This window comes from Macrobrachium nipponense, chromosome 11 (assembly GCF_015104395.2).
Source record: "Macrobrachium nipponense isolate FS-2020 chromosome 11, ASM1510439v2, whole genome shotgun sequence".
Classification (NCBI taxonomy): domain Eukaryota; kingdom Metazoa; phylum Arthropoda; class Malacostraca; order Decapoda; family Palaemonidae; genus Macrobrachium; species Macrobrachium nipponense.
Window position 1 is genome coordinate 9,116,272 of NC_061087.1, and position 27,872 is coordinate 9,144,143.

Genomic DNA, 27,872 nt, shown 5'->3' on the forward strand with positions numbered 1-27,872 from the left:
GCAGACGCCACAGCTTCTCTCTGACTTGAAGAAGCGGCAAGCGTCACTGGCGGAGCAATACAATATGGCTGACCCCGGCTACCAACGAAGATGAGGCCAGGAGGCCATTACATAATAAATCACCCTGAGAGCCTCCCAATACTTCCAACAACAAATCGATGAAAGAAAAGGAAGGAGACAAAGGTAATACACTCGTTAAGGGGTGTGACTGCAACAGGAGACGTAGCATCGGGAAGAGGAGATGAAAATCCCTCCCACGAAAGAAGGGTAGAAACTCTACAATGCTCCATCTTACTATAAAATATCTTCCACTGCTCTCTAGGCCAAATACGACATTCTGGGCAGGGATTCGTTATGGTACAAACATTAGAACGACACCTAATGAAAGTGGAGTACGGGTCTGTCGCTAAAGAAACTAGGATACAAGAACATGGGAAACCTTGAATACCCGGGAACATACGTTGGCAAGGCCGAGAAGGATCAGAAGAAGCCATAATACAAGCACATATACACAGAATCACAAGCAAAAACAGGTAATGACCCGGGTAAAAGGCCACGAGAATGCAACCGCAACTCCCACCCAGGCGGTTAAGAAAAAGACTGAACGCAGTAGCGTGCGTGCATGGTCCTTGACCACTTTTCACCCAATATATGCACGCCATTTAACCAGATCCAGCTAAGCGCTAGAAAATTATCCTTTTGTTAGGACCAAAGGTTTGTTCGCATATGAACAAAGGAAAGGTGAAGAGGCATACATCTGGGTGGTAGGTTGGGAAGCTTAAGAAGTGTGGTCGATTGGAGTAATGATAAACACATTATGGGATATGACGTGAAGGCTGTAGGGGAATGGTCAGAGGAGTGAAGTAAAGTAAAGCTAATCTAGTTGAAAAAAATAGACTGGGAGCTCTATAGTGTCTTAACTGCATCAGTCACCCGGTCCAGCATGTAACAGTCCATTTACTCTGCCTGCGAGAAGAGAATAGATTGAAAGGAGACGAAAGAGAGCCACTCACTCCCGCAGTCATACTCACATTCATACCGTACAGGAAAGGAGAGATGCAAACTTGTCCTGTTAAAGGAGCTAGGTAAGCTACACAACTTGTCGAGCAGCCACCACCAGTCACAAGGAAGAAATTTACAAGGACACGTGTGCAATATCCTGAAGGTAATGTGAAGTGAAAGTGGTCTGGCGCGACCACACCCCCGTCTTCAATTCCCATTGAACCAACAGGTTCTTACGGAATGCGAGGGAAGGGCCAATACCCCTGAGTTTGTGAGCTCTCGGACAAGGGGTCACGATGTTGTCTTTGCCAGCAGCAAAATACACTTTCCTGATCGTCTCACAAAGCCAAAAAGAAATAGTGTTCTTAGACGCCTCTTTCTTGGAAACTCCAGTGCTAATGAAGAGTTGTTGACATTCAGGGTGGGGATGTTGAGTTTTCTTCAGATAGCGCCGTAGCACTCCAATGGGACAAAGCAGCATCTTGTCTGGATCATCACCAACAAAGTCACTCAAGGAGGGGATTGTGAAAGACTCGAACCAAGCGTCAGGGACCAATGGGTTCTCAGTCTTCGCTACGAAGTTCGGGATGAAATAGAACACAACTGATTCCCATCCCTTTGAGTGTTTTACACTGAAGGAAAGTCCATGCAGTTCACCAGTTCACCAACTCTCTTCGCCAATACTAGGACAAGAAAGGAAACGGTCTTGAGGGTCAGACCCGTCTGAGGATTCTCGTAAGGGCTCATACAGTGCACAAGTCAGGCTCTTCAACATGAAAGTCACATCCCACCCAGGAGGCCTGAGATCCCTGGGTTGGCAAGACCTTTAGAAGCTTCTCATGTGAAAAGATATCTCTAGAGAGGAAGAAATATCTACACCTTCAGCTTTAAGACTAGGGCTATTATGGCCCTATTGCCTTTTACAAATGAAACAGAGAAGCTACTCTCAGTGAAGGAAGATGAGGAAATCCACGACCTGCTGAAGAGTGGTTCTGACTGGAGAGATATCCCATCTATGACACCAACCACAAAAGACAGCCCACTATCCCTGGTATACGGCTGCAGAGGACTGTCCGAGGTATCCACCCACCTTTGGTGGTGCTAAGCAAGAAAAGCTTCTCGCTCACAAGAGACAGTGGATACCATCAGCCATGAAGACATGGAATGCACTGCCTGATGGTACGATTCTATGTGCAGTGAACACAGAAGGTAGTGCCAGAGAGGAATCTCTCTTGGTGCCTCACAAAGCAGAACCAGAAGGTCAGGGTACCAAATGGCCTGAGGCCATTTGGGAGCCACCTGAGATTCGAGGTGGTCAACGCTCAGCTGATCACCTTGCGAATTAGACAAAACGGAGGAAAGGCAAACACCTCGAAGTTGTCCCATGGATGTTGGAACACGTCCTGTGCAGCAGCCCATGGGTCCAGTACAATGAAACAGAAGGTCTGCAACTTCCTGTTGTACTGGTTGGCAAACAGGTCTATGACTGGTTGCCCCCACAGGTTGAACAGCCTTTCCATTATGTTTGAGTGTAGGGACCACTCTGTCCCTATCACTTGCTTCTCGTGGCTGAGCTTGTTGAGCACTGTTCCTCTGGCCTAGGTTATACCCAGCCAAAGGCTCTTACCAAGTGGGCTATTGCCCACTCATGCACCTGCATCATCAACCGGTGAAGCGAGCAGGATATGTGACCCCCTTGCTTGACAGACATATGCCACTACTATGGTACTGTCACTCATCTATACTATCACTCGATCCTAAAACTTTTAGGAGGGCCAGAAAGGCCGCCTTGAGTTCCAGGATATTGATGTGAAGGTGCTTGTCATGACAGTTCCACACCCCTGAAGTCAGCAACACTTCCAGGTGTGCGCCCCATCAGTTGGTCGTTACATCCAAAAACAAAAGAATGTCCAGAGGGGGAATAAGATCTACAGTGGCTCCCCTGTCTTCCCAGAGGATGCGTACCAGACCTCCAATGAATAGCTAGAACCCACAAATACTTGGAACCCTCCTCTAAAGAGTTATATCTCTGAGGGTGCCTCTTCACCTTCACAAGCCCCACCACCACATCAAGGCATCGAGCCATTGGTGGGGAATTAGTATGTTGTTATGCCTAATTGCCTGATTGTATACAAAGTTTTTAAATATAAAAATATATTCTTATTGTTGTTGAACCTTAAAAAAATATTGTTTTACATTATTAACATCAACACTTACCTTGGACATCGGCGACAACCCCACCCGCCAACCCCAACTCAGAGCGGGAGAAAGAGAAAAATTGAGAAAAATTAAAAATTGAGAGAGAAAATCAGAAAAAAGGAAAAAATTATAAAAAGAAAATAGAGAAAAAAAATAAAAATAGAGAAATAGAGAAAATTAGAGGAAGAGATAGAAAAAGAGGGGGAATAGAGCAAAAAGGAGAAAGAAAAACGAATGTCTACCAAGGTTTAAAGTCCGTGAGAAAGCAGTCTGAGGTGCAACACTTACCGTATATCAGATTTGGTGACATCATCAGCATTAGAGAGTAGTTTTATGACTGATGCCTGAATTGAATTTTGTATTTCTAGTTCAACATCACTGCCTTCATGAGATGAACCTGAAGGTCCTAGACATTCAAAACCCTCCTCTTTCAAGCTAGATAAAAGTTTCTCAGCATCTTCTAAAGAATTATTTCCAGGTGAACCTGAAATGTCAAGGACAGAATTAGGAAAACGGACAACTGAAAGTTGAAGATCAAATCAAAACAAAATACAATTGAAAAAATTACAATATATTTTAAAGTAAATTGTATTTTTACTAACATACAAACCTGAGGTCCTTTACATTAGAAAGTAATTCCTTCACATTAGGAATTACTTTTAGCAAACCTGGAAAACAGTCGCTAGACTTTTGAACAAGGTGGTTAACTACCATTCGGTTGGTGGGAGTCCTGCCCGCCAGAATGTAAACATGATATTGTTATAATACAATAAAGTTTCATACATACTTACCTGGCAGATATATACTTAGCTAAGACTCCGTCGTCCCCGACAGAAATTCAAATTTCGCGCCACTCGCTACCGGTAGGTCAGGTGATCTACCTGCCTGCCCTGGGCGGCAGGACTAGGAACCATTCCCGTTTTCTATCATATTTTCTCTCTTCCACCTGTCTCCTGCGGGGAGGCTGGGTGGGCCATTAATCGTATATATCTGCCAGGTAAGTATGTATGAAACTTTATTGTATTATAACAATATCATTTTCATACAATGAACTTACCTGTCAGATATATACTTAGCTGATTGGCACCCTTTGGTGGAGGGTAAGAGACAGCTAATATGGAATAGACAGGTAAACAACATATGTTGTAGGTATAAAAGAAAAAACCTTGGTTCCTACCTGATAGGTGGTAGACTTCGTGGCTGTAGCCCGGTAGTCTGCATCACCTCAAGACTTTAGCGAGATATTAGATCTATGGCTAGAGTTCTTGTGGGTCTGTCGATGGGTATATGAACCGCTTACTCGGCAGAGCCTGAAAGGACTTTGTCAATGGGTACTGGACCACTTCTATGACAACACACCTTATGAAGGAGCATAACCAATCCCGACCACCTGATCCTAACCACCATGTTAGTATATAGAATTGTTCTGAGTTATCCCCGAACTCATTACAAACAACCCATAACTCGAAACGAAACGCATTCATACAAAAATTCTAAAAAAAAAATTTTAATACTCCTCTAAAAGATATCACAAGAGTTCCTTACTGAACAACAGTGACTGGCCGCCAGTGCAGCACCGAGCCCTCTTTGTCAGCAGAAATCTAGAACATATCTAGTAGAAGGTATGTACAAAGTTAAGGATTGGTGTTTGCTCCCGTACCCAGTATCGTATCCGCCGATACAAAAGGCCCCAGAGAAAAACATTTCTCGTAGGTCACGCGAACGTCTTTAAGATAGTGAGATGCAAATACCGAATTGCACCTCCAATATGTCGTATCAATGATTTTCTTTAGCGACATATTCTTCTGAAAAGAGAGAGACGTCGCCACTGCTCTAACATCATGAGCTTTTACTCTTAAAAGCGGAAAAGAGTCGTCAGGACAGAACTTGTGAGCATCTGTAATGACGCTCCTAATGAAGAAAGCTAATGCGTTCTTAGACATGATTCTTGTGGGGTCCTTAATCGAAACACCAAAGACTTTGTCTAGAGCCTCAAATTTGTTTCTTCTTTGTAAGTAGAACTTCAAGGCTCTTACCGGGCAAAGAGACCTTTCTGTTTCTCTCCCTACTAGACTCGATAAGCCTTTAATCTTGAATCTCTTGGGCCAGGGATTCGATGGGTTCTCATTTTTCGCTAGAAAAAGAGTTCTAAACGAGCAGAAGGCCGAGTCTCTGTTAAAGCCGACTTCATCTTCCAGGGCATGAAGTTCCCCAACTCTTTTGGCTGTCGCCAAAGATAGGAGAAACAAGCATTTCCTTGTTATATCCCTGAACGAAGCTAAATGAGGAGGCTCAAATCTGTCAGACGAAAGGAACTTGAGAACTACATCCAGGTTCCAGCTGGGAGGAGTTAGTTCCTTAGATTTTGTCGTTTCAAACGATCTAATCAAGTCGTGCAGATCTTTATTATCAGCAATCTCTAGGCCTCTGTTTCTGAAGACTGCCGAAAGCATGCTCTTGTATCCTTTGATCGTCGATACAGATAAGTGAGAGACCTCTCTCAAGAACAAAAGGAAATCAGCGATTTCGGTTATAGAGGTACTGGAGGAGGACAACTTCTTAGACTTACACCACCTTCTGAATACCTCCCACTTCGACTGATAGACTCGTCTAGTGGAAGCTCTGCGGGCTCTAGCGACAGCGCTTGCAGCTTCGCGAGAAAAAACCCCTCGCTCTGACAAGTCTTTCGATAGTCGAAAGGCAGTCAGCGCGAGAGCGGGGAGGTTTTGATGAAACCTCTCGAAGTGTGGCTGTCTGAGAAGATCCATCCTTTTTGGAAGGGATCTTGGGAAGTCTACTGTCCTCACTCCAGCACCTCTGCAAAAACCAATCTTGTGCTGGCCAAAACGGGGCTATCATGGTCATCCTTGTCCCGTTGGACGCTACAAACTTTCTCAACACTTGTCCCAGGATTTTGAAAGGGGGGAAAGCGTACACGTCCACATGAGACCAGTCTAGCAGAAGCGTCGACTACGAGAGCTCTTGGGTCTTCCACCACTGAACAAAAGACTTCCAGCCTTTTGGAAAGGAATGTGGCGAACAGATCTACGTGAGGAGTGCCCCAAAGATCCCAAAGACTCTGACACACCTCTGAATGAAGGGTCCATTCTCCTGCTCAGTCTGTCCGCCCTGACGTTTCTCGTACCCTGAACAAATCTTGTCAGGAGGGAGATGTTCCTCTGTGAGGTCCAAATTAGCCGATCTCTTGCTATCTCGTATAGAGACACGGAGTGCGTTCCTCCTTGCTTCCGAATGTAGGACAGGGCGGTAGTGTTTCCACATTCACTTGGACCACACTGTTTGTCACAAAGGGTTCGAAGAACTTTAGCGCCAAGTGAACTGCTAGAAGTTCTTTGCAATTTATGTGCCAGGACACCTGTGCTGCCTTCCAGGTGCCTGACACTTCTCTCGGTCCTAGTGTTGCTCCCCAACCCTTCTCCGATGCGTCTGAATACAACACTCGGCTTGGGTTCGGAACTTCCAGAGAAATTCCCTTGTTCTCTTTTAGAGGGACAACCACCATTGCAGGTGTGGTTTCATCTCCATTGGAAGGAGAAAACTGTCGGAGAGAAGTCCCGTCTTCCAGTTCCATGATCTCCTTAGGAAAAACTGAAGAGGACGAAGATGCAGTCTTCCTAGAGGAAAGAACTGTTCGAGCGAGGAAAGGGTGCCTAGAAGGCTTAACCATTCCCTCGCCGAAGTCCGTTTCTTTCCTAAGAAGAGAGAGACTTTTTCCAAGCCTCTCACGATTCTCTCTTGCGAAGGAAATACTCGAAAACCCCGAGAATCCATCTGAATCCCCAGATAGACCAAGTTCTGTCTGGGAATCAGCTGTGACTTCTCGAGGTTCACGAGTAGTCCCAACGCCTTTATCAGGTCTAGGGTCAAAGAAAGGTCCTCCAAACACTGTCTCTCTGTTCTGGCCCTGATGAGCCAATCGTCCAGATATAGAGAGATGTTGACGCCTTTGAGGTGAAGAAACCTCGCCACATTCTCATCAGGTTTGTGAAGACCTGAGGAGCTGTGGACAGGCCGAAACACAAGGCCCTGAACTAAAAAGATCCTTCCCCCCGTCATGAAACGGAGGTACTTCTTCGACGAAGGGTGAATCGGGACATGCAAAATAGGCGTCCTGGAGATCCAGCGACACCATCCAATCTCCTTGACGCAAAGCCGCAAGGACTGAGGCCGAGGTCTCCACAGAGAACTTCTCCTTTAGAACGAACTTGTTCAGAGCGCTGACATCTAGTACTGGTCTCCAGCCCCCGAGGCTTTCGGAACCAGGAACAAAAGCCGATTGTAAAACCCCGGAGAGTTTTGCTCTAGAATAATTCTATAGCTCTTTTGTCCCACATTTGATTCACCATCAGACGAAGAGTATCCCTCAGTACAGGGTCCTGTATCTGGCTGACAGTTCCCGCAGAATGGTCGTTAGGGAAGGACTGTCCTGGAAGGGGATAAGATATCCCGATTATCCCTTCCTGATTATGGACATCGAAGAGGCGTCCGAGTTTATGAGTGACCAGGCGTCTGCAAATTCGAGAAGCCTGGCACCCACTGGTGTTTGGAGGTTGTCTGTCTCACTTCCCTTTCTTAAAGGGACGGGAAGAAGCTTTACCTCTCCTCTCAGGACCTCTTCTCTTAGAGGGAGCTCTGGAGGGAGGGCCTCCTCGAAAGGGCTGAACCGTAGAAGTCGGTCCTTTCTTGTCAACCGAAACTAGGGGTCTCTTCTTCCTTGCAGTTTGCAGGAGAAGATCCTGTGTCGCCTTCTCAGTCAGTGAGCGAGAAATGTCCTTCACTAACTGAGAAGGAAACAAGAAGTCCGACATGGAGCGAAAACCAGGGGTGCTCTCTGTGAGGGAGAAACCGCCTTGGTTAAGAAGGCACTAAAAATACTCCTCTTCTTAAGGAGTACCGCTCCAAAAAGAGAGGAGATTTCTCCCGATCCGTCTTGTACTGCCTTGTCAATACAAGAAAGAATACTCAGAATGACTTCGGGGTCTAGACCTTCCGAGTCATGAGCCTTCTTAGACATCACCCCAAGGGACCAGTCTAGGAAAATGTTATTGTTATTATACAATTAAGTTTGTTCATACTTACCTGGCAGAATATATATATAGCTGTATTTTCTGAAGTCCGACAGAATTTCAAAACTCGCGGCACACGCAGTGGGCGGCCAGGTGGTAGTACCCATTCCCGCCGCTGGGGAGGCGGATATCAGGAACCATTCCCATTTTCTATTCATATTTTATTAATGCCTCTGTCTCCTGAGGGGAGGAGGGCGGGCACTTTAATTATATATATCTGCCAGGTAAGTATGAACAAACTTAATTGTATAATAACAATAACATTTTGTTCATGCCACTTACCTGACAGATATATATATAGCTGAATCCCACCTTCGGATGGTGGGAAGAGACAGAATAGGATTTTTTAGGAAACTTAAATTAAGTAGATGATATCATCTTGGTTCCTCACCTGTTTGCAAAGTAGACTATGTGATTACTGTCACGTAAGGCTGCTTTTGCTTAAATCAGAGTTGCCAGCCAGGTGGAGACCTGTAGTGCTGGTGCGCTCTGGATTGATCTGTCAACGGGTACGAGGACCCTCAACATGACAAGACCATCGAGGCCATACAAATGAGGGCAACGAAGCAACTGACCACCACCTGACCAACTATTCACAAAAAAACCCCTTAAAACTAACTAAAGGATGGGAGATCTTCACATAAGACTCACCACAACCTAAAAACACAACAACAAACTAACCTAATCCTAACTAAGGGATAGGGAAGAGCTACTTCCGGACCCAAGACTGTGTCCGCAGAAACGTATGGCCCCAGTGCATTACAATCGTCATAAATCGTTTCTCACATCCCTTAGGTAATGTGAGGCGAAGACGGAGTTACTCCCTCAAAAGGTGCAATCAAGGATGTCCTTGATTGACATGTTCTTTTGGAAGGCAAGAGAGGTAGCGACAGCTCGAACTTCGTGCGCTTTCACTCGTAAGAGGCTCAAATCAGTCTTCTGGGAAAATGAATGAGCCTCCTTAATGACGTCCTTAGAAAGAAAGCAACAGCATTCTTCGATAAAGGTAACTCTGGTCTCTTCACAGAGCACCAGAGATTACCTGAGGGACCTCTTACCTCTTTCGTTCTATGCACATAGAACTTGAGAGCCCTGACCGGGCACAGGACTCTCTCTGGTTCTTGGCCACCAGACTTGACATACCCTTGATCTCGAAAGTCTTCGGCCAAGGGTTCGAAGGATTTTCATTCTTCGCCAAGAAAGTTGGGTTCAACGAGCAGACAGCATTGTCTCCTTTGAATCCATCAACTTGCTAAACGCTTGAATTTCACTAACTCTCTTAGCCGTCGCAAGAGAAGTTAGGAAAAGAGCCTTCCTTGTCAAGTTTCGAAGAGACGCTGCCTGAAGCGGTTCGAAAGGGCTTGACATAAGGAATTTAAGAACCACGTCAAGGTTCCATGACGGAGGTCTCATTTGAGGAACCTTCGAAGTCTCGAAAGACTTTAAAAGGTCATGAATGTCCTTGTTGTCAGACAGGTCAAGGCCTCTGTGCCTAAAAACCGCTGACAACATGCTTTTATATCCCTTGATGGTAGGGACCGCTAATTTCTGCACATTCCTGAGAAAGAGCAGAAAATCAGCTATCTGGTTCACAGAGGTCGAGGAAGAGGAAACTCCCTCCTTTTTACACCATGCCCTGAAGGAAGCCCACTTCGATTGGTAAACAGCTCTTGTGGAAGCACGTCTTGCATGTGAGATTGCTCTCGCAGCTGCTTTCGAAAAACCTCTCGCTCTGGCCAACTTTTCGATAGTCTGAACGCAGTCAGACCCAGAGCGGAGAGGTTTTGGTGAAACCTTTCGAAGTGGGGCTGTTTGAGTAGATCTTTCCTCCAGGGCAATGTCCTTGGAAAGTCTACAAGGAAAGACATGACCTCTGTGAACCATTCTCTCGCTGGCCACATCGGAGCGATCAGGGTCAACCTCGTCCCTTCTGAGGCCGCAAACTTCCTCATGACTTCCCCCAAAATCTTGAATGGTGGGAAGGCGTACAGGTCTAGACCCGTCCAATTCCAAAGCAACGCGTCTACCGCGATTGCTTCTGGATCCAGGACCGGGGAGCAATAAAAAGAGGAAGTCTCTTGGTCCTTGACGTCGCGAATAAGTCGACCATTGGACGTCCCCCACAACGTCCAAAGGTCTCGACAAACGTCTTCGTTCAAGGTCCATTCCGTCGGTAGGACTTGTTCCCGACGACTGAGAAGATCTGCCCTGATGTTTTGCACGTCCTGCAATGAAATCTCGTCAGGATAGTCACATTTCTTATCTTTGCCCACAGCAGAATCTCTCTCGCTAGGAAAACAACGTTCTGGAGTGTGTTCCTCCCTGATTTTTTAAATAAGCGAGTGCTGTGGTATTGTCCGAGTTTACCTGAACAATCTTGTTTCGCCCAAACTCCTTTCGAAGAACTGCAGGGACAGAAATACTGCTGCCAGTTCTTTGACATTTATATGCCAGGCTACCTGTTCCCCTCTCCAGGAGCCTGACACTTCCTTCCCTCCTAGTGTTGCTCCCCAGCCCGTGATGGAAGCGTCGGAGAACAACACTAGGTCGGGGTTCAGAAGACTTAGGGACACGCCCTCCTGAAGCTTCTGAGGGTCCAACCACCATCTTAGATGGTTCTTGATCGGAAGCGATATCCTCAATATGGCATTGAGATCGTCCTTGGCCTTCCACTCGTCCGCAAGGAAAAATTGGAGAGGCCTGAGGTGCAGTCTTCCCAAGGAAACAAACCTTTCTAGTGAGGAAATGGTCCCCAGCAGAATCATCATCCACCCTCGCCGAGCAAGTCTCTTTCCTTAGAAAGGCTGAGATCTTTTCTAAGCCTAGCCGCTGACGTTCCTGGGACGGAAACGCTCGAAAGCCTACTGAAAATCCATCTGAATCCCCAGATACACGATGGACTGTGTTGGGGTCAGATGCGACTTTTCGAGGTTGACCAGAAGTCCCAGGGACTTTGCTAGGGCTAAAGTGAACTGCAAGTCCTTCAGACACTTCTCTCTCGACGACGCTCTGATCAGCCAGTCGTCGAGGTACAGGGAAACTCTTATCCCCGAAGAGTGTAGCCACCTCGCTACGTTTTTCATGACTACAGTGAACACCATCGGAGCCGTGGTCAGGCCGAAACACATAGCTCTGAACTGCCACACTTTTTTGTCTAAGACAAACCTTAGATACTTTCTGGAAAGAGGGTGGATCGGGATGTGAAAGTACGCGTCCTGCAAGTCTAAGGACACCATCCAGTCGCCCGGTTTTCAAGGCTCCCAGAACAGAATGAGGCGTCTCCATCGTGAATTTGGTCTTTTTCACGAAAAGATTGAGCCTGCTTACATCTAGAACTGGACGCCAACCTGACGACTGCTTCGGTACTAGGAAGATCCTGTTGTAAAAACCAAACGGGGACCCCAGGTCCGCGACTTGTTCCACCGCTCTTTTGTCGATCATTTGTTGAAGATCGAATAATACTTTCTTCTTTTCTCCCTGATAGGATGGAGAAAGGTCTCTGGGAGTCGTAGAAGACGGAGGAAGATCTAAAAGGGGATCTTGTACCCCCTGCTCCCACGATCTTGAGGGACCAAGAGTCCGTGTCCCTCTCTCTCCACGCTCCCGCAAAAAACTTCAGTCTGGCTCCGACTGGTGTCTGAAGGACATGCTTCTCACTTGGAAGGCTTTGGCTTAAAGGAAGCTCTTCCTCGTGAAAACCCTCTCCCTCGAGGAGCTGCTCTCGAGGGGGGAGCCCCACGAAAGGGCTTAACTTTCTTCGGCGGTCGAACCGCAGCTGAAGAGGTTGAAGGTACGGCCGACCGTCTTGTAGACTGGGCCAAAAGGTCCTGAGTTGCCTTCTCTTGCAAACTGTTCGTCAGGTCCTTTACTAAAGTCTGGGGGAAGAGATGGTTCGAAAGAGGCGAAAACAGCAAATCCGCTTTTTGAGCTGGAGTTACCGAACGAGCTGTGAAGTTGCACAGCAAAGCTCTCTTTTTCAATAAAGCCGTTCCAAAATGAGAGACTATCTCCTCCGAACCATCCCTGACGGCTTTGTCCATACATGCTAACACGCTGGACAGCTCCCCCAGACTGAGAGATTCTGGGCTTCTCGCTTGTAGATCCAGAACTCCCAAACACCAGTCAAGGAAGTTGAACACTTCCAGCGTCCTGAGCAGACCCTTCAAATGATGGTCAGTCTCCGTAGAGGTCCAGGTTACTTTAGCAGAGGGTAAAAGAGACCTCCTCTGCGAATCAACTAGGCTGGAGAAATCTCCTTGAGCCGAGGAAGGGATACGAACTCCTACTTCATCTTTGGTTCTATACCAAATGCCCCCTTTTCCGCTAAGTCTAGCTGGCGGCAAGGCGAAGGTCGTCTTGCCTTGATCTCTCCTTCGTACCATCCAATCTTGGAGTTTCTTAAAGGCACGTTTCGTGGAGAGAGAAGTTTTCATCTCCACAAACTCCGGGGTTTTTCCAGTTTTAGATGAAGAAAACTGCGAAGGAGGAGACTTGGGAGCTGCGGGCTGAAACTTGTCTTCGAAAGAAGAACGCAAGAGCCGCACGAGGACTTTATAGTCCGAGATTGAAGGGGCCGCAGAAGGTTCCTCTTCAACCGAGTCAGCCGAACTACTCAGCTCTCCTTCTTCTCTAAACGGAAGAGGAGCCCGTCTGTCCGGAGAGGGGCGTCCTAATGTCGGGTCTTGGCTTAATTAAAGGACCCCTATCCTTGCTAGAGGAAGCCTTATTTCGGCTGTCTTCTCTATGACGCTTACTACTTGATGAAGGTAGAGCGTCCTGACGAGGACGAGCGTCCTTAGCGCCATCCGCGGCAGTCTCACTTGCCAGAGAAGCGTCCTTACGTTTCTCAAACGAAAGGGAAGACCTTTTCGCTGGAATACGTGCCTGTGCGCGTAAACTAGCGTCTTGGGGTACGACTTCTTGGTCGGAATCCCCAAAAGCGTCTTGAAAAGAGCCCTGAACGTCCTGGCGAGCTTCCTGCCAAGCGTCCTGCCCGAGCGTCCTTCCGAGCGTCCCTGCCGAGCGTCTGCCGAGCGTCCTGTCTAGCGTCCTGGCGAGCGTCCTGACGAACGTCCCTGCCTAGCGTCCTGCCAAGCGTCTGACGAGCGTCCTGACAAGCGATCCTGACGAGCGTGCCTGCCGAACGTCCCTGCCAAGCGTCCTGCCAAGCGTCCCGCCTAGCGTCCTGCCTAGCGTTCCTGACGAGCGTCCTGTCGAACGTCGTGCTGAGCGTCCTCCTCAAAAGCGTCCTGACGTAACGTCCTTCTAGAGGACGAACGAGATCGGCGAATCGCCGAAGGAGAAGCGATCCGGCGAACGAGACGAAGTAGGTGAGGGAGAAGGAGACTGCTTCGTCCTCTTGACGGGCAGTCTAAGGTCCTTCCTCCGCTTAGGCTCGACTGCTGCGGGTCGAGGTCCTCTGAGCCATAAGCGTGGATAGCTGGTCCTGAAGGGACAAAAGAATGTTCTTCGTCGGGGAAGAACGAACAGAGGAAGCATGGACTGATCGTCTGCGACCAAGACGATGGGGCGAGGGGGACGCCTCCTTCCTTCCTTTCTCACAGGTACAGCTACCTGCTTCTCAGGTTACACGCGCCTGTGCAAACACGCAACCCAGCGTCCTCATCGGAGGAGATCTTACCCCCTTTTCTGAGGCGGAAAAGCGTCGTACGCATCCTCCGACGAAAGTGCGAAACAGGACGTGAAGCGTCCTCCGCACGAAACGTCCTTTTCAGAGGACGAGAGTCTCTCCGAGCGCTCCACCCCTTGCGCGGGGAGGACGCTTCGGAGGACGAAAAGCACTCTTTCAGGACGCGCGCTCATGCGCGCTCCTTGGCAGCCTGGGACTTTGCTACAAGGCCTGCCGAAGGGACGCCAGATCGGTGGGAAGCCCCCGTAACCCTCTTGCGGCTTTCAACATACCTACTCCCTGAGTCTTGGGAGTCTGATAGAGGTCTAGGCCTAGAGGCATTATGGGGCCGATCTGACGCCCCCTCCACAACACTAGGGGCACGATCACACACTTGCACCGAGCCAGTTTCTAAGGCTTTCACTTTGGTCTCCAGAGTGCGAAGAGACTCCAAAATCAGAGAGAGAGCATTCGCTTCTCCCGACACAGAATCAGAGCCCGAAGGCAACACAGGTTTAGGGGTTGCAAACTCTACAGGTGTTAATGCAGGAGAGATGTTAGCCTTACCTTTGGTAGAACCACTCCTGGAGGAAGACCTCCTGATCCTATCGCGCTCCAATTTAAGGCGATAGGACTCATATACTCTCCAATCATCATCGGTCAATCTCTCACATTCATTGCACCGATAATCAATCAAACAATTATGGCCCCATACAAACTCATACATACTGTGTGGGGTCTACCGATGCTTTCGGTAGCCTCACCTTACAATCAGTCCTCACACACACTCTGAAACTCACAGCACTGATCCAAGACATATCTTATATAGAAAAGTCAATCAAAAATGATATTGTTAAGATACAATAAAGTTTGTTCATACTTACCTGGCAGATATATATATAGCTGTATTTCTCCGAAGTCCGACAGAATTTCAAAACTCCCGGCTCACGCAGTGGTCGGCCAGGTGGTTAGTACCCATTCCCGCCGCTGGGAGGCGGGTGTCAGGAACCATTCCCATTTTCTATTCAGATTTTTCTATTCCCACTGTCCCCTGCGGGGAGGTGGGTGGGTACTTTGATTATATATATCTGCCAGGTAAGTATGAACAAACTTTATTGTATCTTAACAATATCATTTTGTTCATGAAACTTACCCAGCTGAATCCCACCTTTGGAGGTAGGGAGAGACAGAAAAGGATTTTGGAAACATATTACATGCAGATGAATAACATCTTGGTTCCTTACCTGTTAGCATAGCTGACTTCGTGATTACTGTCACCCAAGTCTGCTACTGCTTTACTAGAGTCTCCAGCAAGGTAGTGACCTATATAGCTGGTGAGTTCTAGATGATCTGTCAACGGGAGCGTGACCACAATGTGACTAGACCATTTTGACCATACTATGAGGGCAACGAAGTAAAAATTCACCACCTGACCAGCCTAACAATTTTCATTCCCACATCACTTAGGCTAAAGGAAAGGAAGTCCGGCTCAGGCGGACGACCTTACAACCATAAAACAATCCATAAAAACTCACCTACCCATTTCCTACAGGGTAGGATGAGTGCTACTTCCAGCCCCCAACAAAGTGTCTGCTGCGACGTATGGTCCAAGCGCATAGCAGTTCTCGTATGTCGTCTTCACATCCCGCAGGTAGTGTGAAGCGAACACCGAGTTGCTGCGCCAAAAGGTGGCACTCAGAATGTCATTGAGTGCCAAGTTCTTTTGGAAAGCTACCGAGGTAGATATAGCTCTCACTTCATGGGCATTCACTTTCAACAGCTTAACATCACTGTCCTCGCAAGATGAATGCGCCTGTCTAATGGTGTCTCTCAAGAAGAATGCCAGAGCATTCTTCGACATCGGCAAATCTGGTCTTCTGACCGAACACCATAAGTTGCTAGAAGGACCTCGACATTCCTTCGTTCTTTGTAAATAAATCTTGAGAGCCCTGACAGGGCACAGGACTCTCTCTGGTTCGTGTCCAATGATTTCCGCCATACCCTTAATCTCAAAACTTTTGGGCCAAGGTTAGACGGATTTTCATTTTTCGCTAGAAACGTAGGACTTAATGAGCAAACAGCATTATGTCCCCTAAAACCAATATGCTTGCTAAAGGCTTGAATTTCACTAACTCTCTTCGCCGTCGCCAGAGTCGTTAGGAAAATAGTTTTCTTAGTAAGATCCCTTAAAGAGGCGTTCTGAAGGGGTTCAAACCGATTTGACATTAGGAATTTAAGTACTACATCCAAATTTCCATGATGGTAACTTAGGTTGAGGAATCTTTATAGTCTCGAAAGACCTTAAAAGATCGTGGATATCCTTATTATTTGCCAAATCAATTCCTCTATGTCTAAAGACTACAGATAACATACTTCTGTAGCCTTTGATTGTTGAGACTGCAAGCTTTAGGTCGTTTCTCAAGTAGAGCAAAAAGTCCGCTATTTGGCTCACAGAGGTCGTGGTAGAGGAAATGCGTGTTCTTCTGCACCAGCTCCTAAACGAAGCCCACTTCGATTGATAGACTCCAAGCGTGGAAGCTCTTCTCGCATTGGCGATTGCTTTTGCAACCGGTCTAGAAAAACCCCTCGCTCTGACCAACTTTTTGATAGTCTGAATGCAGTCAGACTCAGAGCGGGGAGGTTTCCGTGGTATCCTCTCGAAGTGGGGCTGTTTGAGTAGATCTTGTCCTCATGGGCAATGTCCCTCCCGGGAAAGTCCACTACATAGGTCATGACCTCTGTGAACACTCCTTTGCTGGCCAGTAAGGGGCGATTAACGTCAATCTCGTCCCTTCTGACATTGCAAACTTTTTCATCACTTCTCCCAGAATCTTGAACGGGGGAAATGCGTAAAGATCCATCCCTGTCCAGTCCCAAAGAAGTGATCTATTGCTACTGCTCCGGGTCGAGCACGGGGGAGCAATACAACGGAAGCCTCTTTGTTCTCGCTGTCGCAAAGACGTCCACTAGAGGACGTCCCCATAACTTCCACAGCTCTCGACAACACTCCTGATGCAGAGTCCACTCGTCGGCAGCAGTTGATTCCCTGCCGACTGAGGAGATCTGCCCGGAGGTTCTCCACGCCTGCAACGAACCTCGTTAGAATCGTTAATTTCTGAGTTCTCGCCCATAACAAGATCTCTCTTGCTAGGTTGAACAATGATCGCGAGTGAGTCCCTCCTTGCTTTTTTATGTATGACAGAGCTGTGGTATTGTCTGAATTTATCTGCACTATCTTGTTTGAGACTTTTTCTTTGAAAAACTGAAGTGCCAAGTATATGGCCGCCAGTTCTTTGAGATTTATGTGCCAGAACACCTGTTCCCCTCTCCAGGTGCCTGACCACTTCCTCCCTCCCTAGTGTAGCTCCCCACCCGGTGGTGGACGCGTCGGAGAACAACACTAGGTCGGGGCTCTGAAGTTTGAGGGAAGTTCCTTCCGAAAGCTTCACAGGATCGAGCCACCACTTTAGGTGATCCTTTACCTCCTTTGGGATTCTCAAAATTGTCTCCAAATTTTCTTTGTCCTCCCAATTCTCCTTCAGGAAAAACTGGAGAGGTCTGAGATGTAGTCTCCCCAAGGAAACAAACTTCTCCAGCGAGGAAATGGTGCCCAGCAGACTCATCCATTCCCTCACCGAGCATGATTCTTTCCTTAAGAAGACTGATATTTTTTCTAATCCTTGCTGTTGCCGTCCCTGGGACGGAAAGGAAAAGCTCGAAAAGCCACTGAAATCCATCTGAATCCCCAGATACACGATGGACTGTGTGGGGATCAGCTGCGACTTTTCGAAAATTCACTAGCAGTCCAGGGACTTTGCTAGAGTTAAGGTTATTGAAGGTCCTTCAGACACCTTTCTTTCGACGATGCTCGAATGAGCCAGTCGTCTAGATATAGAGAGATCCTTATGTTTGCAAGATGAAGCCACCTCGCCACATTCTTCATTAGAATTGTGAAAATCATTGGTGCCGTACTCAGACCGAAGCAAAGAGCTCTGAATTGGAAAACTCTTCCCTTCATGACAAAAACGCAGATATTTCTTCGATCGGGGATGTATCGGGACGTGGAAATATGCGTCTTGCAGGTCCAGTGATACCATCCAGTCGTTTTGTCTTAAGGCCGCAAGCACTGACTGAGGTGTCTCCATCTTGAACGTCTGTCTCTATAAAAAGGTTTAGACTGCTCACATCTAAAACTGGCCGCCAGCCTCCCGACTGTTTCGGCACCAGGAATAACCTGTTGTAGAAACCCGGGGACTGAATGTCCTCGACTTGTTCTATTGCTTTCTTCTCGAGCATTTGATCTATCAGATCGTACAAGATCGTGTTTGTTTTTTCTCCATGGTACGAGGGTGATAGATCTATAGGTGTTGTGCACAATGGAGGAGGATTTCAGGAAAGGTATTTTTGTATCCTCGCTCGATGACGTTGAGCGACCAGCTGTCTGCCTCTATCTTCTTCCAAGCTTCTGCAAATAAATGAAGCCTTGGCACCTACTGGCGACTGAAGGACTTCCTCCTCATTTTTTACCTCTGGACTTAGACTGAGCTCTGCCTCTAGAGAGTCCTCTTCCTCTAGGAGAAGGTCTAGAGGATGCTCCACCTCGAAAGGGCTTTATTTTCTTAGAAAACTGGGTTCGTTGTTGAAGTCGAAGGAACCGCAGGACGTCTAAGAAGATTGTGTTCTATTTTATAGATCATGAGTAGCTTTTTCCTGTAGACTTCCAGCTACATCTTAATCATAGCCTGGGGAAGAGATGGTCAGAAAGAGGGGCGAAAAGCAATTCTGCCTTCTGTGTTGGAGACACTGCTTTGGTAGTAAATTTACAGTAGATAGCTCTCTTTTTCAGGAGCCCTGCACAAAAATGTGAAGCCAATCCTCTGAACCATCTCTGACGGCCTTATCCATACAAGCGAGAACACTGGATAGCTCCCCCAAGCTAATTGAGTCTTGACTACGGGATACTTAGTGTCAAGCAGCCCCAAACACCAGTCTAAGAAATTAAATACTTCAATTGTCCGAAAAAGACCTTTCAGATGGTGGTCTATCTCCGCGGTGTCCATGTTATTTTAGCTGACGAAAGAAGAGACCTTCTTGGTGCGTCAACCAGACTGGAAAAGTCACCTTGAGCCGATGCGGGAGCTCTTAACCCGACATCCTCACCTGTATCATACCAGATCCCAGCCTTGCCGCAAAGTCTTGAAGGAGGCTGGGCAAAGGAAAAACTTTCCTTGAGCTTTTCTAGACTCCATCCAATCTTGCACCTTCTTAAAAGCTCTCTTAGTTGAAAGAGACTTTGTCATTTTAACAAATCCGGAGTCTTATTTGCTTTTGACAACGAAAACTGAGAAGGAGGCGACCGAGGTGCTGCGGGTTGAAACTCTTCTCCAAACGAATCCCGAAGCAATCGAACCAAAACTTTATAATCGGATGAATCTGACACAGCAGGTTGATCCTCTTCCGTTTCCTCTGAAATATTACTTAATCCTTCCTCATCTATAGGAGTGACCAAGGGACTCCCGAAGCTGGTGGTACAGTCCTTTCACTCCGAGCTTTAATGAAGATCGTTGTTTAGACGTGCATGGAGCATTCTGAATATTAATATCTAAAGATTCAGATAAAGCGGTACCAATTTCTTGCTCATTCTCTCGATGGGAGTCCCTTCGAACAGCCGATTGCAGTTGAGGTTCCATACTAATACCTTGCTGTGATACCTTTATGGATATGAAACAAGCGTCTGTTTGAACGTCTCGATTGGCATCCGTCCGAGCGTCAAGCTTGGCGTCCAGCCGAGCGCCACGCTTGGCGTCCAGCCGAGCGTCACGCTTGGCGTCCAGATGAGCGTCACGCTCGACGCTCAGCCGAGCGTCCCGCTTGGCGTCCAGGTGAGCGTCACGCTCGGCGTCCCTCCGAGCGCCACGCCTGGCGTCCAGGTGAGCGTCCACGCCGGACGTCACGCTCGACGTCTGTCCGAGCGTACCGCTTGTCTAAACAGGCGTCCCTGTGAACACTCCGCTCCTTCCAAGCCGAACTAGGAGCGTCGAGTTTCTCAGACTGTATACGGCCTCGTTGCGTAATCATAGGATCGTCCGTTCTTGTATAAAGCGAGCCTCGAGAGTCTGGGCGAATCCTCGTAGGAAGTTTTTCATGCCCTTTCTCCAACTTCAGGTGAGACGTACGAAATCTAGAATGAGTACTCACAGGCGAAAGAGGCGATCGGTCCACCCGTGCGGGAGACCTCTTAGATCTTTTGATCGGTAATCTATCATCTTTTCTTCTCGGACGAATTTCTGATTCTCTCTCAGCCAGCAACGAAGCAAGTTGTTGTTGCATCGACCTGATAACACTCTTTGTAGTAGAAGGTTCTTTTTCAGGAGAAAAACTGATCCTATGAGAAGGCGAGGGGCGAGGGGAAGCCCTACCCTCCTCGCAGGACCCGTTTCTTCTATTCTTAGAACGACTAGGCGCTCCAAGGCGTCCTCGTCAGATGACATCATAATTCTCCTTTGAGGAGTCCATGCAGCAAAACTCTCCGGTGAAGACCGCAAACCAACGGCGAAAAAGGACGTGAAGCGTCTTCTTTCACTGCGATCGAAGACTCTGGCCGCTTGTGCGACACCTTGAGTTTTCGATCTTTTTGCGGTGGAGAGTAATCCAAGTCTCGAGGCGAAGCCCGTAACGAAGAAGCAGCGCAAAGAGACTCTGCGCCCTCCTCTGAGAGACTACTGACGATAGCCGCCTGTGCAACATTTAACGTCATAGCTCTTTTCAGAGGACGTGAGCGTCTTCTCATGCTCCAACTCCTGTTAGGGGAGGACGCCTCCGAGGACGAAAAGCACTCGCGGAGGATGCGCGCACTCGCACACTCTTTGGCAGCCTGGGGATCGTCTACAGGTTCTGCCGAAGGGACGCCAGATCGGTGGGGTCCCCGTCCCCAGTAACCCTCCTGCGGCTTTCGACATGTCCGTCTTCCTGGGCTTGGAAGTTCGACAGAGGTCCAGGCCTAGAGGCATTATAGGGCCGATCTGACGCCCCCTCCACACACTGGGGGCACTTTCACTGCCGTACTTTTGTTTCACTAATAATGCTTTTACCCTCCAAAGCGAGCACTTTAGATTCTAGGTTTCGTATTGATTCCAGAATCGTAGAAAGGGCATTGTCTTCCACTGATTTTTCAGGCCCGAAGGCACAACATTTTCAGGGCCCGAAGGCCACAACAGATTTAGGTGTACCAACTACTGAATGTATAGTAGGAGAAACCTTACTACCCTTACTTCTACTGACTGATACACTCCTGGAGGAAGATCTCCGTATCCTATCACGCTCCAATTTCCGCACATAGGATTCATAAGCCTTCCAACCCGAATGAGACAGACATTCACACTCCTTACAACGGTCATTTATAACACACGTATGTTCTCTACAATTATTACATATTGTGTGTGGGTCTACCGAACCTTTCGGTAGCCTCACCTTACAACCTTCCATACAACACACTCTGGTGCTAGATAAACTAGTCCCAGATATCTTAGTTAAAGGAAAAAACCAAACCAAATTCAAATCCAATCCACTATCAGCGTAAGCCTAGTCACAATCCACGTTCGATAAAACCAAAAAACAAACAGGATACTCAAGTAACAGAGAAGTTTCGAAAATCCTAGACGGAGGTGTTGAAAACAGTTGTTATCAACACCGGCGACAGAAAAAATCTGAATAGAAAATGGGAATGGTTCCTGACACCCGCCTCCCACGGCGGGAATGGGTACTAACCACCTGCCGACCACTGCGTGAGCCGGGAGTTTTTTGAAATTCTGTCGGACTTCGGAGAAATACAGCTATATATATATCTGCTGGGTAAGTTTCATGAACAAATCAAAAACGGTCCACTATCGCGCATGCCAATTCAACAATCCAATTCAATACCAAAAAACCAATCAGATACTTAAAAGCGAGTCAAATTCCAAAAAATCCTGAGCAGAGGTCTGTAAACAGTTGTTTTACCGACGGCGACAGAAAAAAATATGAATAGAAAATGGGAATGGTTCCTGATATCCGCCTCCCAGCGGCGGGAATGGGTACTACCACCTGGCCGCCCCACTGGCGTGTGCCGCGAGTTTTGAAATTCTGTCGGACTTCAGAAAATACAGCTATATATATCTGTCAGGTAAGTGGCATGAACAAATTAAACACTTCCAAAATATGGAAGAGGCCCTTGAGGAGATGATCCGTCTCAGAAATCGCCCAAGACACACGAGCTCCATTCAAAGCGTGTCTCCGCGATGAATCAACCAAGGTTGAAAAGTCCGCTTCGGCTGCCGCTGGGAGAGAAAGGCCCATGTTCTCCCCAGTTCGGTACCAGAAACCTCTCTTGCCAGAAAGTATGGCTGGAGGCATACAGAAGGTGGTTCTGCCCAGATCCTTCTTTGACAACATCCATTTGTCTAGAGACTGTAGCGCTCTCTTCATAGAGATCGTAGGTTCTCATATTCAAGACCGACGAAGACTTTGGTACAACCGCACTCGAAAACAGTGATCGAGGCGAAGGAGGAGCCGCAGGAGTCAAAGAATCTCCGTACTCCTGCAAAAGAAGGTCTGTCAGAACTCTATAGTTAGAGACTCCTTCTCTACCGTTACCCTCTTCTTCCGAATCTCCTTCTACACCGTGCGGAGAACGGCCTGAAAAACGAGAGGATCTTCATCCCGTTCTCTTCTTCTACTGGTGACAAACTCCTACTAGGAGAGGGACTCATAGAGTGAAACAGAATCTCTCTCAAGTCTAAAAGAAGTCTCGCGTCTGCTTGACTTCTCACGCCTGGAAAGCTCCTCGCGCTTGTCTGGCGCCTCGCGCTTGGCTGGCGTTTTCTCGCTTGGCTGGAGCTTGTTGCCTGGCTGGCATCTCGCGCCTGGCTGAACGCCTCGCGTCTTGTCTGGCGCCTCACGCAAAGCTTACTACTCGCACGCCTGGCTGGCGTCTCGCGCCGACTTGGTCTGAATTCCTCGCGCCTGGCTGAATGCCTCGCCTCGCCTAACTTGGCGCCTCGCGCCTGGCTGCGCCTCGCGCCTGCAGCGTATCCTTATCAAGAGCAACTCGCGCTCGGATAGCTCCTGACGCTTGCAAGACTCTTCGCGGCCTGGAAGACGTTCCCATGTCTGAAGGAGGACGCTTCACGTATGGCGGTGATGAAAGAAGACGAGACTTCTTAATATGGAAGTCTAGCGTCCTTCTTGCGAGGGGGATCCCTCGAAAGAACTCCAACCAAAGAGGCTATCTGCTCTTGTACTGCAAGCAATATCCTCTTGGAAGCCACACCAGCGTCCTCTTCAATAGAAGAAGCAGGAGAACTCGAAGGAGTGCGATCCTCAAATACCGTTCGAGGAGGCGTCGAAACCAGCTTAGCCTTCTTGATAGAAGAAGGAGCTTCCTCCAGAAGCGTTCCGGGCTCGAGTCGAACGCGCGCTCTTTTCAGTGCCTTTTCAGTGGCCTAGAAAGATCCGAGTCCTTCCACCCTCGTTTAGGTGAAGGAGAAACCGGACGACGAGAAACAATCTCGTAGGACGCTTCTATTAAAGCGGTCCTGAGCAGACTGTAGCGAAACAGAACCTGCTGAAGGGACGCCTGACCGTTGGGGATTCCCCACAACCTCCGTACGACTTTCGACTTTCCTTCTCCTCTGGGTATGTGAGTTTGGAATAGGTCTAGGCCTGGGAGCATCGCAGGGACGGTCAGACGCCCCCCTCCACAACACTGGGAACACTCACTTCACTAAGTAATTCACTATCACTTCCCTTACCTTGCATGGCCGCCATCTTTGTCTTCATTTTACGAAGAGTAGCCTTCAGATTGGCGATTTCCGAAGCCTAATCCGAATGAAAGCCTGTGAGGGTTCAGATACATAGGGAGAATCAAATTTCATTAATAATAGGAGAGTTAGACTCAGAAAAAGGCTCAATAGGCCTTGTACTCACACTCTTTTGTGCAGCCCGTCTAATTCTATCCCTCTATCTCCATCATTAGCATTCAACTTTTCACACTCAATACAGGTGTTAGCCAAAGAACAGTCAAACCCCCTACATTTACGACATACAGTGTGAGGATCAACCGAAGCCTTCGGTATCCTCACCTTGCAGCCTACATTCACACACACTCTCACACTAACACTTGAATCAGACATTCTATCAGAAAAATGAAAAGCAAGTCCAAATCCAGTCCACAGTAGCGAATGCCAAAACAACGATCCAGTAGTCACCAAGAAATCCAATATGGATGATTCAAAAAAGTCTTGAAAAGCGAATTCCAGTCAGGAGGTAGTAACAACAATGTTGATACCACCGGCGACAGAGAAAATATGATAGAAAACGGGAATGGTTCCTAGTCCTGCCACCCAGGGCAGGCAGGTAGATCACCTGACCTACCGGTAGCGAGTGGCGCGAAATTTGAATTTCTGTCGGGGACGACGGAGTCTTAGCTAAGTATATATCTGACAGGTAAGTTCATTGTATGAAAATTCCAATTTGCTTTTAGCTTACCTGCATCATCGCCCTCTCCAGCATGGGGCAACTGACACTCTCTGCCCGTAGGAAGGGAGAAGAAGGAAGAAGGAAGAGAAGCCACTTACACTCATTCGCTCCTCATTCATATGGTTACCACAAGGATGAGATGCAACCTTGTCCTGTTAGAGGAGCTGGGTAAGCTACACAACTTGTTGAGCAGCCACCATAGGTCCCAAGGAAAAAGTGTACAAGGACTTGTGGGTAATATCCCGAAGGTAGAAGGAGGTGAAGGTGGTCTGGTTGGACCACACCCCTACCTTCAGCACCTGAGCAACCGACAAGTTCTTGCGGAACGCAAGGGTACGACCAATACCTCTAACTTTGTGGGCTCTCGGGCGAAAGGTACCAGTGTCAAAACTCCTTTCAGAGTCGTACACTTTCCTGATCACCTCACGAAGCCAGAAAGAAATAGTGTTCTTGGACACTTATTTCTTGGTTATCCTGGTGCTAAAGAAGAGGCATCGACACTCAGGCCTGAGATGGCGAGTTCTCTTCAAATAGTGCCGTACCACTCTAACAGGACAAAGTAGCATCTCTTCCACATCATTACCAGTGAAGTACTCTAGGGAGGGGATCATGAAGGACTCAAACCTATCATCAGGGACCGAGGGGTTCTGAGTCTTCGCTACAAGGTCTGGGACAAAATCGAGCGTAACCGATCCCCCATCCCATCGAGTGTCTAACATTAAACGAGAGGCCATGAAGTTCCCCTACTCTCTTCGCCGATGCCAGGGCCAGCAGACAGTCTTGAGTGTCAGATCCCTGTATGATGACACCCGGAGAGGCTCGTAGGGTCTACGAGTCAAACTCCTTAAGACAAGAGTCACGTCCCACTCAGGGGGCCTCAGTTCCATGGGTGGGCAAGACCTCTCGAAGCTCCTCATAAGAAGGGATATTTCCATGGAAGAGGATATATCCACCCCTCTCAGCTTAAGGACTTAAGCCAAAGCAGCACTATATCCTTTAACTGCAGAGACAGAGAGAAGCTTCTCTCGGTGAAGAAAGACTAGGAAATCCGCTACCTGCTGAAGAGTGGCTCTGAGCAGAGAGAGACCCCGTCTACAACACCAACCACAGAAGGCGGACCACTTTCCTTGGTATACTGCTGCAGAGGACTGTCTGAGGTATCCTACCATCTCTGTTGCTGCTCAGCGAGAATAGCTTCTTGCTCGCAAGAGATGATAGATAACCGCCAGCCGTGAAGACACAAGGAAAGTACTGCCTGGTGGTACCATATCACATGCAGTTGACACAGCAGGTTGTGCCATGGGGGAATCTCCCGCAGTGCCTCTGAGAGAAGAGCCAGCAGGTCTGGATACCAAACAGCCTGAGGCCATTTGGGTGCTACCAGAATCATCCGAAGGTTGCTGGTGACCAGCACCCTGCTGATCACCTTGCGAATCGGACAGAACGGGGAAAGGCATACACTTCAAGGTTGTCCCAAGGGTGTTGGAACGCACTCTTGCAGCTGCCCATTGGTCCAGCACAATGGAGAAGAAAACAGGGAGTTTTCTGTTGTGCCAGGTGGCGAACAGATCCACCACTGGACACCTCCACAGGTCGAACAGCCTTTCTGCCATGTCTGGGTGTAGAGACCATTCTGTCCCAATCACCTGATTCTGGCGGCTGAGCTTGTCTACCACAAAATACCTCTTGCCTGGAATGTACCTGGCTGACAGCTCTACCGAGTGAGCCAATGCCCACTCGTGCACCTGCATCGTCAACAGAGAACCATAAGTTTTTTGTTGTGCCGGGTAGCCTTTCCACCACATCTGGGTGTAGAGACCATTCTGGCGGCTAAGCTTGTCTGCCACTACATTCCTCTTGCCTGGAATGTACCTGGCTGACAGCTCTACTGAGTGAGCCGCTGCCCACTCGTGCACCGCAACAGTAAAACCTGATGCCTGCAACCGTTCAACGCTGCCAGATCCGTCCAACTGAAATTGCAGGAGGGAAACTAATCCCCCGTTTGTTGACGTACGCCACTACCGTGGTGTTGTCGCTCATCAACACCACAGTGTCCCGTCAACCGTTCCCGAAATTCTTGGAGTGCAAGAAACACTGCCTTGAGTTCCAGAATGTTGATGTAAAGGTGCTTGTTGTGTCGATTCCACACACCTGAAACCAGCAACTCCTCCAGGTGTGTGCCCCAACCCTCAGTTGATGCATCTCAGAACAGAAGCATCTCTGGAGGGGGTGTGTGCAATTGCCCTCCTATTAAGAAGTTCCTGTCATCCAGCCACCAGGCTAAATCCTCCCTTACTTCCACTGTGAGAGGAATCAGGAAGGATTGCGGATCCTGCGCCTGTGACTAACACTCCTTCAGTCTCCATTGCAGAGACTGCAGGTGAAGACGCCCGTGAGGGACTAGCTTCTCTAACAACGACAGGTGACCGATCACGACCTGCCAAAGCTGAGCTGGCTGTTCCTGTTGTGACAGAAACCGATGAGCTGCCTCCCTGAACCTGCTGATCCACGAGTCTGCGGGGAAGACTTGTGCTGCTACCGTATCGATCAGCATGCCCAGGTACTTTATCCTCTGCTTGGGCTCGAGATCCGAATTCTCAAAATTTATCACGATCCCTAGATCACGACAAAAGTCGAGAAGGCGATCTCTGTCCTGCAGCAACTGCAAGCGGGAGCTTGCCAGGACTAGCCAATCGTTGAGATACCTCAAAACATGAATCCCGACCGAATGGGCCCAAGCTGACAACAGTGAACACACGCATGAATACCTGAGGGGCAGCTGAGAGCCCAAAGCAAAGTCCCTGAATTGGAACACTGTCCCATCGAGGATAAAGCGAAGGTACTTCCTGGAGGACTGATGGATGGGTATTTGAAAATATGCATCCTTCAGATCCAACAAAAGCATGAAATTGTTCTCCCTGATAGAATCGAGCATGAAGCGTGCAGTTTCCATCGTGAACCGAGTCTGGCGAATGAATCAGTTCAGATAAGAGAGATCTATCACCGGTCTCCAGCCCCCCGTAGACTTCTCCACCAGGAAAAGTTGGTTGTATAACACAGGTGACAGTTCTCGCACGATTTCTACAGCTCCCTTGCTCAGCATTTATGCACTTCTTCCCTGAGTACTACGTCCCCAGCAGAACCAGGAACGTATGTCTGATAATGGACCAGGTGGGAAGTGAGGGGTGGCCTCGACTAGAAGGGAAGAAGATATCCCTCCTAAAGGACATCTACTACCCAGGTTTAGGCTCCATAGCGCTGCCATGTTGCCCAATGGCTCGCCAGGCACCCCCCCACTTTCGGCAGCAGGTGAGGGGTAATGCTGTCCCTAGCGTTTCCCCTTCTTCCCCTTTTGCTCAGCCCCTTCCCGTGAGAGGAGGAGGGCTGAGAGAGGGGCTGACGCTCACCTCTTGAAGCAAAAGAGGAAGGCTGGGTCTTTC

The 27,872-nt window shown here is 48.3% G+C and overlaps 1 protein-coding gene across 1 annotated transcript in view; it reads right to left on the minus strand.

Moving 5' to 3' along the window:
• The window catches only part of LOC135213100 (uncharacterized), a 243,724-nt gene that overhangs the window by 183,591 nt on the left and 32,261 nt on the right, over positions 1-27,872 (minus strand). Inside the window, exon 2 of the mRNA XM_064247017.1 lies at positions 3,490-3,685. The gene's annotated coding sequence lies outside the window, so the exon portion shown is untranslated. The remainder of the gene's footprint in view (positions 1-3,489; positions 3,686-27,872) is intronic.